Genomic DNA, 15,830 nt, shown 5'->3' with positions numbered 1-15,830 from the left:
CATGCATGAGGAACGATCCCCCGGGGACACCATGTGCGGTCCTAAAGTCTTCGAAGGACAGCATCCGCCCCTCGGCAAAAAGGTCCCCTACGGTTGTCACTCCAGTGTCATGCCAAGGCGTGAGTATGTGAGTAGTAAGTGGGCCCGCCTCTAGTGGGACACCCAGGAGTGGGATCGTGGGGGCATAGGACGTCGCCGGGGTGGTATATCTCAGGGCCTTCCGCCAGTATTGGATGGCAAGCCGGAGCAGCGGCGGGGTATTGCCTGGTAAGGCTGAGCGGGGTAACAGCAGGGCATGTATCTTCCCTTTAGAGTGGTCTTCCTCTGTAATGTCAACCTCGTGCAGGTTCCGACCCGCTAACCAGTAGGCCAGCCATTGCAGCTGGCATGCAAAGTTGTAGGCCCGAAAGTCTGGTACTCCCATGCCCCCTGCACCGGCGGGGAGCTGTAGTTTGGCAAGGCCTATGCGTCTCCGCCCTGGGCCCCATATGAGTTCCGTGAGGAGAGTATCCAGTGACTTAAACGTCGAGGCGGGAATCAGAAAAGGCAAGTTGGTAAAATAGTAAAGGAGGCGGGGAAGCATCACCATCTTAGAGATGGCAACCCTTCCGGCCACCGACAAGGGCAAGGACAACCAAAATTGTATTTGGGATTTGAGCGCTCTCATAGCCCGGCCGAGGTTGCCATCGATCATCAGATCTGCATCTCTGTAGATTTGTATCCCGAGATAGCGGAAGGTGGAGTCCGCCATTTGAAACGTGTGTGGTGCGAAGGGTAATGGTGTGGGTTGGCCAGGCGCTGCAAACATGAACCCGTAGGACTTGGACTCGCTGATGGTGAGGCCAGATAAAAGCCTGAAGTCCTCGAATATTTTAGACACAGAAGCCAGGTCTCCCCTCAAATCACGAAAGTACAGGATAATATCATCCGCGTATGCGGAGACCACATGGGTGGTCGTGCCCCTCCGAATCCCATAATGGGGAGCTACCGCTCTGAGCTTACAGAGCAGTGGTTCAAGGGCCAGGATAAACAAGAGTGGGGAGAGCGGGCAGCCCTGTCTGGTGCCCCTTGCTATATCCACTGGACTAGAGATGTGTCTGGATGTGCGCACTCGGGCTGTAGGACGGGTATAGAGCAGTTTGACCCATGCAATATACTCGGACGGGATCCCAAACTTTGCGAGCGCAATGAACATGAAATCCCATCTGAGGGAATCGAAGGCCTGTTTCAGGTCCAACGAGATGCAACCCTCCGAACCCAGTACCGCCGGGTCCCGGAGCATCAACTGAGCAAGCCGCCTAAGGTTCATGGCCGTGCTCCTCCCCGGAACAAACCCGCATTGGTCGGGGTGTATCAGGTGCGGGATGTATTGCGCCAAACGCATCGCTAGTATCTTGCTCAAAATCTTGCAGTCGGTGTTGAGGAGAGATAATGGCCTGTAATTAGCCATGTGCATGCCATCTTTACCTGGCTTTAAAAGGGAGGTTATCAAGGCTTGGAGGGAGGACTGGGGTAGCGAGGTAGTGCGTAACGCTTCTAGGTAAACAGTGTGTAGGCGCGGAGCCAGCAGGTTCACGTACGCAGCGTAGAACTCAGCCGGTAGTCCATCCATTCCGGGGGTTTTGCTCTTCGGGAGAGCATGTATTGCCTGCCTAATTTCCGCAATAGTAACGTCACGCTTCAGGTCTGTGGCTTGCCCGTCTGTGAGTTGGGGTAATTTAAGGTCCCTTACAAAGTCCTCCAGCGCGGTCTCGGATAGGCACTGGTGCGGACCATAAAGTGTGGCATAATAGTCCCGGAATGCGGCATTGATGCCCACCTGGGACGAGACAAGCAATCCGTCCTGGTCCGATATTTCCAAGATCGGATGGTTCACCGGGGAGTCTCTTATAATGCGGGCCAGCAGAGGGCCCGATCTATCCGCCTGTGTGTGTTGCCTGACCGTGTATGCTCTGTAATCTAGGAGCCTTAAGTCTTCCAGCAATTCTGCGTGTTTAATATGCGCCTCTTGTAATGGAGTGAAGTGCGTGCCTGTGCCTGCAGCCTCGCATTCCAGCATTGCTAGTGTACCTTCCACCTCTTTTAGGTCATCTATTACCACCCTCCTCCTGCCCACTCGGGAGGCCATCGCCTCCCCCCTAACGTAGACCTTGAAAGCGTCCCACTCTATCTGTCTGGAGCTGGCAGTGTTTGCGTTGGAAGCAAAGTAGGTCTCAATAGCGTCCGCCATGGATGACCGGAAAACAGAGTCTTCAAGCAGTTCTGTGGGTAACCTCCAGGTCGGGACAGGGGCCTGCACCCGGCCCCACTGCCAGGAGAGCTCCACTGAGCTATGATCCGAGAGGGTCTTCCCCATGTGTTGGGCTCGGACGACCGATCCCAGTAGGGAGCGGGAACAGAATATGTGGTCTATCCTAGTGTGTAGCTGGTGCGGGGGGGAGAAAAAGGTGTATTCCTTTTCCAGTGGGTGTGTGCTGCGCCATACATCTGTCAGGTCCCATCCCTCCGCCCACTGCGCCAGTGAATCCGCCTGTCTCCTGCTTTCTGTGGCATGTAGGGGGGGGTGAGACCTATCTAGAGTAACATCCAAGACAGCATTAAAATCTCCTCCAACCACCCATTGGTGATCCGCCCAGTCCGCAAGGACCCTATTGACATGCACCAGAAAATCAGATTGGCCAGAATTTGGCGAGTACACACAGCCCATCACAATCGTTTCCCCATCCAACAGGCCCTTCACAAACACATATCTGCCCTCATTATCAATTCGCTGTTCAATCGGCTTAAAAGGAACAGAATTGCGGAACCAAATTGCAGCCCCCCTAGAGAACGCCGAGTAGGATGTGGCAAAAAGTTGACCCCTCCACTTCTTCCTGAGTTTCAAGCCTTCAGCGCGGTTCAAGTGTGTCTCTTGTAGGCAGGCTATCATGGCGCCCCTGCGATTTAGTTGGGCCAGTATCCTGTGTCTCTTGTGAATCGAGCCCATGCCCCGCACATTCCAGGTGCACATGTCATAAACGTTAAGCGGTCCCATGACTAAACCTGTAATGCAACCATGGTGGGACCGTGGGCGACCATGCCAAGCGCATCATGCCATATGATAAGAGTGTCGTGTAAACAGCTAACCCCTCAACATTAAGGTCCTCGGGCCAACGGGCCCGTGATCCAAACCAGGGTGCCCAACATGGGCAGAAAGTAAACAGTTCCAAGTGCATACGGAGGGGGAGAGTGGGCCTCTCGCGTCTAACTTGTACTGGCCTGCGGTGGTGCGGCAGCCCTCGTGAAACCAAACCTGCTAGGTACCCCCCATCATGTGAGGAAATGCGTAGATCATACATTACCACCCGGAACTCGTTCAGGGTGCAAGCTGCCAGTGTTAGTAGTCCTCCGCCGTCTGCGCCGTGATCTTTGGGAACAATTGTAGGCTATCCGCCGACCCCGACACCTCAGTGTGTGTGCCGGAGACGCCGGTCTGATCTCCGTCAGTGACCGCATCATGAGCAGCGAGGGCTTCCTCAGTGAGGTGTACCACCGATGATCCGCCGGTCAAGTGGTCCCCAGCGGGCCGTCCCCGTGAGGAAGATTTTTGTGAAGGGGCTCGCCCTCTATTAGAAGCCTGGTGACTCCGATCCGATGGACTCCCGTGTTTCGCACTCCCAGATGCCGAAAGAGGGTCTTGTGAGGTCGGCGGCGTCAGCGTAACCTCCATCCACTCCTCTGCCTCCTCAGGTGAGTCAAAGAAGTGGGATTTGTTCTCATAAAGAATCTTGAGGCGAGCGGGGAACAGGAGGGCATATTTCAAGTCTCTTTCCCGCAGTCTGCGCTTCACCCCCAAGAAGGTGGACCTAGCTCTCTGTACCGTAGGCGTGAAGTCAGGATATATGGAGATGTTCTTGTCTTCGTAGCGAATTGGTGCCTTCTCCCGGGCCAGTCGCAGCACAGTATCGCGGTCCTTGTAGTGAAGGAGTCGGGCGATCAAGGGGCGTGGGGGTGCCCCTGGTCGCGGAGGTCTTGACGGCATTCTATGCGCCCGCTCTACACTGTATAGCGCCGTGAGATCTTCCGGGCCCGCCATCTTCCTGATCCAGTCCTCCACGAATTGGGTGGGATTCCTCCCCTCGCTGCGCTCCGGAATGCCTAGGATGCGGACGTTGTTGCGGCGGGCCCTCCCTTCCGCATCATCCACCTTGTCCCACAGTTGCCTGAGTTGTTTCTCCATGCCTTCCAGCTTCGCCGAGTGCTCCGTCTGCTGGGGAATGAGGTCATTCAGCGCAAGTTTCTGCTCTGACACCCTTTCTGCAAGTTTGTTATGGTCGGCTCGGAGGAGGGAGAGGCCCGTCGCCATGTTGTCAATGCGTGACTCTAGAGCTTCCCGCGTGGCCCGTATTTCATTAAGTATGAGGTCCAGCTTGGCGTCCTGCGAGCCTTTCCCAGTCGGGGGGATAATGTCCGCAGTGGATGAGGTTAGGGGGTCCTCCGAGCCGGTGGACTGCATGTCCGCCGGTGCGTTAAGTTCCTGGGTCCTGCCTCGGGGCTTCCCCATTGACCTGGTAAGCAGGGTGGCGGAGCAGCAGACGTACTTCCCGCTCCCGGCTTGCGCTGCCTGATAGCACTCAGGACAATGTCACTCAGGGCAATGTATATAGGTGTCCGTGCAGTCACTAGTGATACCACGGAGAAAAGAATAAAGAGTCTCACCCTCGAGCTGCGCCAGGCCCACAGCGCAGGATCCTCGGCAGTGCAGTGGCGCTCAGTGGGTGGTCTTCCTCCCAGTCGCGGTTCCGGCCACCCCAGGGTGGTGTGTAGGGGCAATAGGCCACCAACGGGGGGTCCGGCGGAAGACAGCAGGAAGGAGGTCGCAGCACCACAGCCGAGCCGGAGGAGCTATGCAGCCCGGGAACCTCCACGAGCGTTTCAGGTAGTCGGGCCCCGCAGGAACGTTCAGGCACCCCCTCTTCACTGTGCAGGGGGGGGGGGGGGGGGCGCGCTAAAGTGTCAGGGCCGTGACAGTCCCACAGCCGCAATGCGCCCGGTGCAACTCAGTGTTCCGCGCTGGGCGTTGGAAGGGCCTGGGGTGCTGGGTGAAAGCAAGATGGCGGCTGGACCCTGCGGCTGCGGGAGACCGGAGCGGGTGATCCCCGTGTTCACCACAGGAACAGTGAGTCGGGCAGCAGTGTCTTTAGTGCGTCAATCCCAGGCCCCAACTCCTCACCGGTGACAATCAGGCGCGGAGTCTCCTCGCTGTCCGGGCAGGTGCCGGGGCGGCTGCGGTGGCGGTGAGCCGCGATCCGGGCAGGTCGGTCGGAACGGGCCCCCGGGCTCGTAGGTTGAAAGTAGATAGTGCGGTGGCAGAGGGGACCGCATCCGACGCCGATCTGGGCAGCGCCTCCGGGCTCCGCAGTCTCGCTCCCCTCCGGAGTACGCCAGCAGTCAGCCAATGCAGCACAGCAGCCCCGCTCCCAGGCCAATCGAGTCCGCGGCTTGCCACGAGGGTTCAGGCCTCCAGGATCGCCGCAGGTCCGCAGTGCCTCAGCGGCGCCCAAGAGGGGTGGAGTGCTTCGAAGGTACGCCGCTCACTCCCTGAACTTCGGGTGTGAAGATGGGGGGAGGTAAAAGTGCAGGATGACAGGATAATCCGCGTGTATTCAGGGCTCAGGACGGAGCTCCTCAGCTACACGTCCGCCATAGACAGCTCTCGGCCACGCCCCCCCAGCAACCTCAACCTATAATAGCAAATGCTCAAACTCATCAATATCTCCCCATACTTTCGTTTTGAGGGCTCTGCATTTTATTTATTTCCTGACTTTACAAGGGCGGGTCAGGAGGCCGGCAGATCCTTCGAAAAGATTAAGAAATCTCTCAATGTGAGATATGTTAAGTATTCAAGGCTTTACCCGTCAAGACTTAGAGTTGAACAGAATAGCAAGTCACTGTTCTTTACGCATCTTGGTAACGCCATGGATTTTGTTGAAAAACAAAAAGCATAGAGAATAGGAGGACTCCTGTGCTAATAGTCTCTTGAGTAGTTACTGTACTGATGGTTTGTCAGCCAAAAGGTTACTGACATGCAATCTATTACTGTATGGCTAATTAGGATATTGTATCATCATAATGGTCACCATAGTGTTTTAGGTTGTAGTGTTTTTCCTCTTGTAGTTTGACAAAAGAAAACACTGGATTGGTCTCGTTGGGACACAACCGTATATATTAATATTGCTTCTGTGAAATAAGGGAAGGTGACAATGCATGCCGATGAACACAGTATTCGGAATATACAGTTGGTAGGAAAATAATCTGCTTATATAAATGAATAGACATCAAAAAGGCCCTGCCCGGTTATGCTCTTCTGCTCCCCCTACAAGTGTAGCGCACGACTTACCCATTATTTTATGTGGTTTTATTCTTTGTTGTGGGTTTTGGGCATCCGCTGACAACTGGGGTTGGCGTGGGTGGAAGGGGATAGGACAACTTTGGAAGTATTGTTTTTTCTGTGTTTTCACCACAACAGTAGCATGGAAAGGGAAACTCTCAACGTCTTGATAATGCAGTCTGCCATATCACACAAACATGGAGGGGGCGTACGGGTAGTGGAATACAAATGAGGAACATCAATATTATTACTTGGAATGTGCGAGGGGGTGAGCGGAGTAAAGCCAGAAGAGTGCCAGCCTATTTAAATAGACAAGGGATAGATATTGCCATGCTTCAGGCGACACACTGCTCTCCCCTCTCTGAACCCAGATTCACGCTGAAGTGTGGTCCACACATTTACTCAACATACTCCAGAGGGACTGTAACTTTATTATGCAGATCATTGCGGTTACAACTGGTTAAAAGCTTAAATGACAATGCAGGATGATCTATGGTGGTGGCAGGCATTCTGAAGAGGGACAAACTGCTTCTTGTGAATCTACATAGACCAAATGCAGACTATTACTAAAATGCAATAAGTATAGTTACTGACATATGATTTGGGGCGAGGACTGCGACAATGCACTTTCTGATACAGTAGATCGGGATAGAAGGGCCACCCACACCTCTCAGAGGTGCAGATTGGCATTGCATCATATCATGGAAATGGTTACACTGGTGGATGTTAAGAGGCTACTACACTCAGCTGACGCCAAGTACACCTTTTACTCTTCCATGCATGGTACACACTCATGTATAGACATGCTGTTATTGTCTGGTAGCTTGGTGCCCCTACTGCATGACGTAGAAATACTGGAGGGGACGGTCTATCAAAAGAGTTTTATAAACAATATGTGAACTTGCTAGCGATCCCAGATTGCTGGATGTATAGAGCGATGCACTGGAAAAGGGAACCCTACCCCCATCAATGTGGGAGGCAGTACTGTTGGTCTTACTGAAGTTGGGGAAGAATCCCCAGGAATGCTATTGCTATAGACCACTGTCCATACTGTTGGTTGATAACATTTTTGCCAAGTTACTAGTGTGGGGACTACTGCCGTAGATGCAAATTCTGGTATTCATCTAAACTCCGTACTGAGGGAGGTTGTGTTATTTGACGGGTCCTCTGGACTCTGGAATAAACTGTCCTCAATCAATGATGTTCCTGCTGATGGACAACGCGGTTGCGAAGACTATGGACTTTCCCTTAGTGCAAAGATGGGCTGAAATATTTAGGGATACATATAACAAAAGACATAACTGACTTAATCCGCCACAACTTTAGGTTCACTTTAGAATTTCTTAAAACCAGAGTGTAGAGGTGGGTAAAATTGCCTTTGTCGATGCTGGGGATGGTCTCTATAATCACAATTATAGTTTTGTGGCAGTTTTTATATAGCTTTTTAAATGTTCTGTCAGGGTATTGCCACACTTTTGAGGCAGGTCTAGCATAAATTGCTGTAGGCTGATGGACAGCCTTGAGTGCACTGGGAGATCCTGACGAGACCACTGAGGGGGGTTCGGTTGGCAGTTTCAGAATTTACACTGTACTGCCTGGTTGCACAGGCACACTATATTAAGTACTGGGTTGATCATACTGTCACACTGGGACATGTTAAAGTTGAGCATGCTATCTGTTGTACGAAACTACTAGGCAGAGTCACAACCTCGAACAGATGATGTGGCTACTGTAGGAAGTACTGGTCATTGCTGGAGAAGGCTGTCCACCTTCACTGGGCTCGCTACTTCTTAGACCCCCTAGTTACCGCTGGTGGATAAATCGCTTCTGCCACTAAGGACAAACGGTGTACAAAAGTATTAAAGAGGGTAGAACTGCAGAAGATGGGTGAATTGCTTACTAGTGATACATTCGTGACAGTACAGGAATATTTGGAAATAAGGAGCCACTGCATTATTATTTTCCTCCTACAGATGGGCCCCTGAAGAAGGGACATATCCGTCCCGAAATGCATCGGACCGTTACAAGAATTTTTGTACATATATGTATATATGTGAATGATTACAATATTACACTGTAATGACATTACGTGATTTTTGAATGTATTGTTGATAAGCTGGTTACGTAGCAAAGTACTTTTGTTGTGTTCATTAATAATTACCTGTAAAGATATACATTTACAAGTGTACCTTTGTTCATGTTTTTCATTTTTGATACATCACGCTACTTTTGTTAAGATACCACGAGGGTCCATTGGTGACCAAATTGCACAGTGCACAGTGTTGCTAACGGGTTCGTTAGCATTCACATAACTTTGTCTTTTTTACTCTTGTTTGACAGCAAGGGTTCCACTGTGGCACCATTGTATTTGAACTGTTTCATAACTAGAGAACTGTTTATTTTGAATACGGTGTGCGCTTCCCACTATATAACAAATTTAAAGAAAAACAGAATTTGTGGGATTTTACATTCAAAAGGTGTACTTTGAAATGTTCATTTTTTCTGTTATGCAGGATGCAGAAACCTTCGGGCAGAATTGTATGTTTTTTCTGGGTATGAAACATGAAAAGGTTGAACATCCACAGAAGTGCAAATCTGAGTGTTCATATACCTCTCGCAGGTAGCTTCCCAAACCTGGAAACCAACTTAAAATTGACACGTTAAAGTCCACTGTTCATTTTCTCCAAAGTATACTTCATTTGCAATCTTTCACAATCTCCTGAGCTGTTTCCAGTCCATCTTTATACTTAGGGAAACGTGACATAAGCATTGGACCCAATAATGTACTTTAGGCTTTACTGGTTATGTGCCAGTTGCACATCTTCATATGTTTCCCAGTATTCCTTGTGTTCTTGCCATGACCTCCTAACATTGGCTGTCCCATCACACACCTTACTTTGACAACTGTTTAAACTCAAGCCCTCCCTTCATGTACCTTTTTATGGTATGACATTTATGGACATTGCCTCTGTACATGCCAAGGCCCGGTGAAGTCACCAAAACAGTTCTTTTCTTTTTACTACAATTAAAGAGAATTTTAAAAGAAATTAGGAAAGGGGCTGCTTTGTGACATGAAGGCTATTCATTTTGACATAGGCTTCGCGAATAGCTGTAAACATGGAACTGTAGTCCTTCATCCACCTTTGACCCTGTATTAACCAATGTATGTATAACGTAAGCCATTACAATGACCTATTTTGGTATCTAGTGGTAATAACCATAGACAGTTTGGCTATGAAAATTACATTATTCTGCAATACATTATTTCTTTGCATACAATTGAACACATGAGACTCAGACTAGGCCCAGCCTATGTCCTTAAAGGGGCGTATGAATAGGTGCAGATTAAGGTTTTGTTGCATAAAGGAACCAAAGAATGCCTTACAAGGGTTTTGGCACTTGCCACAATGGCTATTAATGCTGTGACTAAAGGGTTGAGGTTTGGAACAATGCCAGCTAGTCAGACCTCTCTATATTGGCACACCTTAAGAAAACCGTGATGTATTCTTATCCATGCATTTTGGTGTCAAAAAGGTTTTGAGCACCTTCATTGCAGTTTTTCATATGGTAATAGAGAAACGTTATCTGGAAGTCCACCACAGAAAAAAAAGAATTAAAGTGGCATGGATACATCGAAATGAAAGTGGCTTTAGTTAGATTGCGTTTTAAAGACGGAAGGTATGGGCACCACAAGTTGACAGCATCTATCCACACGCATACTGTAAGAAAGCAAATACAAAAGCATTACAACCTAATCAAGTTTCTAGAAGCATTATAGGTACTTGCTCAGTGGCTACGTGGAAAGACGACAGGACCATCGGATTGTACCGTGGGGTGTCTCGGGTGAGGGTTTAAATGTAGGCCAAGACAAGAACTTAAAGATAGGACCAGGAGATACAGTCAACAACAGGGCTGAGAGTTCTCAGAAGTGAAGCACTGACAGGAGCACAGAAATCAGGAACTCAGATTCTTTAACAAAAAATATAGAAGACAAAAGGAGAAAATCTCACCACTACAATATTCTCTAGGGTGCTGCATAAGAGTAGTGGATCAACCGAAAAGCCCTTTAAACATTAGCTATTACTCAACAAGCATCTGCAGGGATTTCTCTTCATTGTTCACTGAATAATAAATCATAAATGTAAACAGTTCTAAGAAGTAACCCCCATCTATTGCCAACAGAAACGGGAGTGAAAGGCATCCAGGAGGTATGCTCTGTGTACCAACTGTTAAGACATCTTTCACTAAACAATAAAATTCAGTTTCAGCTTTACTTTGGGATGCAAGAATAGGGAAAGCATGCCACAATCTCCCACTCTACACCTTAACTGAATATCATTAAGTAGATTACTTACACCATGAAGTGCAAACATGTGTGACTTCTGATCAATCCCAGCCCTCGTACTTCCAAGCATTTCCACATCCAAAACTGTGAAGGAAAAATAACAATGTAAGCATAACACAATATTCAGTTTCTGACAATTAGGCTTATATTATTTGCTGTGGAAACATGATTAGTAGGTTCCTTCCGATGATAACTGCAAATGAATACTGCTCTGCGTTTCAGTGAAAATACTGCTGCATGCTTATCTAAAACATCTACCACCATATTTCTCAACACTTGATGGAGCATTTTAGCAATCCCTAAAAACATAGTTTGAGAATGTTCATCATAATAGTCACCAAGCTTTGGCGAAGCCAATAGGTGGGGCTTGGGTAAGTCCATTGTGGTTTTAGAAACAAATTTGTGAACATATGCAATACCCATTTAAATTGTGAAAGTAATATAAAGACAAAATGTTGTCTTCTAGAGGATGCACACTTATGCATACAAAAAAAGTACGAAAAGACCTATCCCATAAATTAAGGAAAACATATCAAATGAAAGATAAAAAAAAACAGATAGTCTCACGTCCCTCAGCACTGAAATAGACTACCTTTCAAGCAAATGTCATATACAAAATGACGTCACTCAGTGCAGAGACCCAATGATTGAAGTGGGCTGACCCACTCACTACCTCGTGCTGTAAACTGTGGTGGGCAAAAATAAAACGAGATCAATATTTGAATAGACCTCTGGATGAAGAGGACTGGCGAGAGGAGAGAGAGGTGAGTGAGTGAGTGAGTGTACACACACACAAACTAAACTCTATATGCATGTGTATTTAAAACATGTTTGAGCACCCCCTTTCCACTTGAAAGATCACCTCAGAACTGTCCAGGAGGGAATGAAGATGGATGAACTTTTTGGAAAAAGTTTTGTGAAGATTTGTCAAACGACACCAAAGTTATTAGCAAAACAAAAAACACGATTCTTATGGAAACTTTGACCTAGCTATAACTACACAATGGTGACATGACAGCCACTGTGTAAAATGATAAAGATATATATATTAGGGAAACACAAGGCTTACAAAACACCAAAAGTAGTATGTAGGCCAGAACTAAAAAGCTTGCACGTTACTTTTAGTTACAACGCTTTGGTCAACAGCAATATTTAAAAAGTGGGGAAACAGCCATGCAGGAGATAGTGTTGGAAAAAAAAAAATTCTGTGGCATTCGATGTCTGTTTTTGCATTTACGAAGGGCGATAAGCATACACAATTTAGCAATATCACCAAAGGTCTTTGCGATTTGGAAAGCCTGGAGGAGTTTGATTTTGGGGCGAATGCTTACATCGACAATGCAGCTGCAAAGAGTGTTGTGAATGAACTTGCTTTGGTATTGCCGGACCCTGTCAACGACCTGCTCCAATCTGGAAATATTATTTATGTGTCATTAGAATCTCTGTGGCAGAAGAGATAAATTGAAAAGAGATATTGATACACATTTAAAGCACATGCAGTATGGTAGCTGCGACTGGAGACCGTTGGAGTGCATCTGAATGGGGAAGAGCCGAACTCGACTTGCCCACACTGCAGGGGACTTTGCAATTTGTATTGCGCCAATCCTTTTGTGGCACTCAGTCTGGAGGAAAGAAACCTTAAGTCTAACCAGACATATCTTAGCGGACTGCTTGAACTTAGATGGTGTACATAAAATCAAATGGATAAAATATATAGAGGTTAACCTAAGGCAATTGGGTTAAGTAATTTATATGAAGACCCAAAGTCATGTCGGACAATATCTAAAAAAAGAATTGAAGCTTCATTTATTTGATCATTTTGATAGAAAGAGGTATGACCTCAACTGTAATTTGACCACAGTAAGACATTATCATTTAGCCCCTAGCATAAGTAATATTTCAACTGCATACCAGTCATTTGAAACGAATCTTCAGGACAGATACATATCACTGAGATTTCGATTAAAATATATCCCACTTATGCTAGGTTATCCTTCCAAAACTTATTCCATTGATGCCCTCTCTTTATGTCCATGTGATAACCATTCTCCTCAGAATGAATTGCAATTGTTTTCCTGCACGCTGTACATGAATGAAAGGAATAGATGCATCCTTTCGCTTATATGTAAATTAAAGATTGGACAATGCCACCCAGCACTTCATTACTCCCAGCAATTAGCGGATCCCTTGATATGTTTTTATCTGGCCTCGTTCCTCTTATCTGCTATAAAGACAAGAAGTCGAAATCCCAGACTGAATCTTATGAGTAAGATAAGGGCCAACTTGATTAATTCATGATCTTATATTGATGAATTCTTTTCATTGATTATGTTTTTATTCTCCTTTTTAATTGTATTTTATAACTAAGTTCTCTTTATTCTGTAATGTTTTTAATATTTTAGAATGTATATTTTGTAGAATACTTTTTGTGCTGTTATTCTATCGGCCAAATAAATGTATTTTGATTGACTGACAGTATGATGCTGGATCGTTTACATCCCGGCACCATTCCCACCAAACACTCACCTTTAGTGCAAGTTAATGTTTGTGTGCTTATATTGAGCAATCCATTAACAGGTAAGACTGAGGCACGTGACCCAGTTTCTTGATAACTGGAGCTGGTATTTATAAATGAATACTTGTTTCCACGAAAAAAAATGAAAATAAACTTAAGGAGTGGTGCCAAACCAAGGAATTATTAAACGTTACAGGACACCAAAGTGGCTTTAGTGTTGGCTGCGGCATAGGTTGGAAGAGTCCCAACCCCTAGGATGTTCAGTCAATATAGCAAAAGCTAACAGACGAGTTTGAATCAAAGCACACTGAGACCGACTTACTCAGAAAACATTTGTTTAAGTCATCACAAGTTAAATTGTTGACTGAATGTACTATTCCTAAAGGGCAACAGCTGCCTTAGACGTCCACTACAATAATGTCTGTGTTACACATTTAACAAACTTTTACATCTTTAACTATCGGCATAATGTCTTAAATTAAACACAAAAAGCTCAGTGCACTAGCTGCACTCTTGAAAAGTAGCCAAAATGTGAACACTGAATAATAAATAGTAAACCGACAGGCAAAAGGGCACTGAATCAAAGCAGCAAAAAGAAAACACGAGTAGTTCACACTAAACCTTGATATTCCAAGAATAAAATATGCTGTAGTGTAAATATCGAACTGGTCAAAATCAAATCAGTACACTAAAGAGTCAGCTACTCGCAGCAAAGGGATGGTAATGAAGAAGAAATGTGAACAGAGGAGATAAAACGTCTTGGAGTTTCTTCCTAGTCATGTTTTCTTACTGGACCGTAATCTTAATTTTTACAGAATCCAGAGAAGGAAACCTCAATAATGAACGGCTGGAAAACATTACCTAGCTTACCGGCAAATTCAAAGTAGCAACAATTGGCAAAATTACATTCTAAACAGTCGGATGAGTGATTTAAGTTTTAAACTCAACTCATTGGCGCTACTTCTAAAACAGAATCTAGGTGTGATCAATATAGAACCCACATTGGCCATAGCGCTGCATTTTGATCTCAAAACCAGCATAGCTGATTTTCTGGGACAGCTTCGAAGTCCTGGCCTCTAAAGTCGGACTTATTAGGTTAAATTAAGAAGTAATTTCTAAAAAAAAAAGTAGGTAAGGCTGCGGATAGAAAGCAACCACCATCTAAGTTTACTTTTACATTGCATCCTATTAAAATTATATATTTTCTGTCACTTTCAGAATTTATTTTGCCCTCTGAACCAGCAGGGGGATCCTCTTCGAGAGCAGAAGAGATAAAAGGTACAAGACAACAGAGTAGGTTTCATCGCTTCCAGTCTTTAATTTAAAAGAATAGTTTACGGGGGTTGGGGGGGGCAAGATGACACCATGCATCTTACTTCAAATGTCAACTTTTGAAATTCAGAAACTTATTAGTGATACAGCTGAAACTACAGGCCTTCTTTTCAAAGGTGCTCGAACCCAGAAGACTTCAAAACTGTGGCCTTGAAGCTCAATCTAATTTACATGGTGCGCTTCCAGGTGCTCTTCATTGATAAGCAGCAGTTGAAGTGCATAAAAACACGGAGTGCCATGGGACGGGGCCAGTGAGTGTGGAAAGGGGGTCAAAGGAGTGACTCAAACTTACATTTGCTGCAAATGTTATATTGTTGTTGTTTTACCCTCATGCACACCTTAAATAACAAACTGCAAGGTAAACTAGTCTGTAGGAAATTCACTCTTACCTTAGGAAACCTCAAATGGTCAATGCAGATGTCCGTCTGGGTGTAGGACTAGAATCACAGAATTTAATTCTGGTTGGTGCAGTGGGGAATAGTGACTTATGTATGTTTAATGCTACATGGCCTGTGACTGAAAGCACTATTAATATCCAAGTCATTATATTAAAATTATATCACATACAATATACTATAGGCTGCTGCAAAGTTATTAGAGTTTAAGATGAAATAAGTACTTTCAAAATGTATATTTTAGCAATAGATAATCCGACTGCACATAGTACAAACATTTTTAGAAGTTGCCATTAAACTGACGCACTCCAAAACACCGCTTGTAACACACTTACATTACCTCTCAAAAAGAACAAATCTTTGTCATCATTAAGCTTTAAGTGATTCCATTAATTATAGCATATACTGTCTCCCAAGCAGCCTTTACATTTGGGGGATTAACCAATTGCACAAATTTACATTTCTTCCAGGTAGCAGGCAATCTAGGGCTAGATGTAGGTAATTGTAATTTACCGATTTGAAAATACCGAATTTTACCGATTCGGTATTTTCGAATCGGTAAATGCAAAGTAGATAAAAAGTCGGTAAAAAATACCGAATCGTTAAGATTCGGTACTTACCGAATCGGTATTTACCGATTTGGTAATTGCCATTCATTCCTATGGGCCTGGAGGCCCATAGGAATGAATGTCAATTACCGAATCGGTAAATACAGATTCGGTAAAATAGAGAAAGAGTCAAGGGTGGCAGGGTGGCACTTTGACACCCTGTTGCACCCCTGAATAGTGCTGGTATGCACATGTGTACAATTGGGGGGGTTGTACCCAAAAGAAGTCACTGGGACCTGGGCTAACTAAGTATTCAGAGGAAGGG

General features: G+C 45.9%; 1 protein-coding gene across 1 annotated transcript in view; it reads right to left on the bottom strand.

Moving 5' to 3' along the window:
• The window catches only part of DCUN1D3 (defective in cullin neddylation 1 domain containing 3), a 109,569-nt gene that overhangs the window by 78,578 nt on the left and 15,161 nt on the right, over nt 1–15,830 (bottom strand). Inside the window, exon 2 of the mRNA XM_078665079.1 lies at nt 10,726–10,799. The gene's annotated coding sequence lies outside the window, so the exon portion shown is untranslated. The remainder of the gene's footprint in view (nt 1–10,725; nt 10,800–15,830) is intronic.

Source organism: Lissotriton helveticus, chromosome 10, assembly GCF_964261635.1.
Source record: "Lissotriton helveticus chromosome 10, aLisHel1.1, whole genome shotgun sequence".
Taxonomy (NCBI): domain Eukaryota; kingdom Metazoa; phylum Chordata; class Amphibia; order Caudata; family Salamandridae; genus Lissotriton; species Lissotriton helveticus.
This window is presented reverse-complemented; position numbering and strand designations above follow the sequence as displayed.